This window comes from Spermophilus citellus (genome assembly GCF_964194105.1).
Source record: "Spermophilus citellus genome assembly, chromosome: 2".
NCBI classification, from domain to species: Eukaryota; Metazoa; Chordata; class Mammalia; order Rodentia; family Sciuridae; genus Spermophilus; species Spermophilus citellus.
The window spans coordinates 15,105,309-15,107,220 of record NC_138183.1 but is presented as its reverse complement, the minus strand read 5'-3'; the positions used below and the strand labels follow the sequence as shown (position 1 = coordinate 15,107,220).

The window sequence follows — 1,912 nt, the reverse complement described above, 5'->3', positions numbered from 1 at the left end:
TACAGACTGGCCAAAAGAGAGAGCCCTGACTCATCAAAAAGAAAAAGATGCAACCTGGAGCCATTTAAAAAAATAATAATAATAATAATAAGTAAGGCCCTTTTCCAATAATAAGTAAAGCCCTTTCCTTTCCCTTGAGTTCTTACATTTGTTCTTGGTTCCTTTGATGGTGTACTCCTTCATTCCCTCCTTCTAGGCTCTAAACTTCAGCCTGCAAACTGGTTGCCCAACCTCACCCCAAATCAATCTTGGAATCCTCTTGTATTTGGTTTGATTCTTACCCATCTTGTGCAAGAAAGATTTTCCTTTTGCTCCAGGCTGGTAAGTGCTGTTCATTCTTCTTTCTCTGGCATCTGAGCTGGGTACGCTGGCCTGGGCACTAACAAGTCCAATGATGCACAGCCAGGTAGAAAGAAATGACAGCCACCATTGTGAGCAGATATCACATATTGCTAAGTCCATATTAATTCCTTTGGCAAACATTTAGTGAGCAGCTACTCCATAGAAGGCACGGTGCCAGGAACTGAGTGTACAAAGACAATGATAATCCATGCCCCAGGGATGTTTGCTGCTGATACGAACAATTTGCACTCCATGGTAAGTCCTGTGATCCACTGAACACACATCCTCCAAAGCTTCTGCTTTGTGGTAGCCCCAGTGCTGGGTGCCAGGTTCTGGGGATGAATAAAAGGAAGGCCTTCCCCAGTGCAATCCCTGCATCACCGTGAGCTCTGGTTCCACTTCCAAGCACATGGTAATACTGCACCCCACCCCCACTTGAGTACAGGTAGGGTGATTTGAAATGAAATGTGACTAGAAGTGACAGGTGTCACATACAGGAAAAAGCTTTCAAGAGCCACTGTGGCCTTTTGTGCGTGGCGGCGATCGCAGAGAGAACGCTATGAAGGCCTAGGGCACCCTTCGAGAATACAAGGTGGTGGGCCGCTGCCTGCCCACCCCCAAATGCCACACCCCACCTCTCTACCGAATGCGAATCTTTGCACCTAATCATGTTGTTGCCAAGTCCCGCTTCTGGTATTTTGTATCTCAGCTAAAGAAGATGAAGAAGTCTTCAGGGGAAATTGTCTACTGTGGGCAGGTGTTTGAGAAGTCCCCACTGCGGGTGAAGAACTTTGGTATCTGGCTGCGCTACGACTCCCGTAGTGGCACCCACAATATGTACCAGGAATATCGCGACCTGACCACCGCGGGCGCTGTCACCCAGTGTTACTGAGACATGGGCACCCGGCACCGTGCCCGGGCCCACTCCATCCAGATCATGAAGGTGGAGGAGATTGCGGCCAGCAAGTGCCGGCGGCCAGCGGTCAAGCAGTTCCACGACTCCAAGATCAAGTTCCCGCTGCCCCATCGGGTCCTGCGCGTTGCCAGCACAATCCACGCTTCACCACCAAGAGGCCCAACACCTTCTTCTAGGTTCAGGCCCCCCCCAGGCATTAGCCAAATAAACTTGATTCTTAGGCTCAAAAAAACAAACAAACAAAAAAAAAAGAGCCAGTGTGCAGCTCCTATTGCTCCCTTCTTCCTACTGTGGATAATTCAGAATGGAGTCTCCATGACCTGCCCATGACTCCATCAAGGGACATGTAGACAGATCTTTGTGGAGTGACTGAGGTTTGGGGAGATGTATGTACTTCCATACAATTTGGCCTATCCTGCCCAGCTCAGTGTATGCCCAAGGTCCATTGGACGTGTAAGGAAGGTCCAACTCAGCTCTAAATGTGCAGAGAAGCTCCCCAGAGGAAGTAAGGCTCACACTGTCTGGACTAAACTAAATGATAGAGGCCGTCAATTGTTTTATATAATATAACCACAGTCCTCGCCATTTCCTCATGTCTCTCCGGCCATCCAAACTCATGTCTACCAACCATCTGGCCCATGTTCGTTTGACCTT

The 1,912-nt window shown here is 48.8% G+C and overlaps 1 pseudogene across 1 annotated transcript; it reads left to right on the top strand.

Moving 5' to 3' along the window:
• The first annotated feature begins 540 nt into the window (after positions 1–540).
• On the top strand, positions 541–1,434 carry LOC308641477 (large ribosomal subunit protein eL20-like; annotated as a pseudogene). Its single transcript has 2 exons — positions 541–597; positions 914–1,434. The product of its transcript is annotated as a large ribosomal subunit protein eL20-like (transcript).
• Positions 1,435–1,912: the final 478 nt, after the last annotated feature.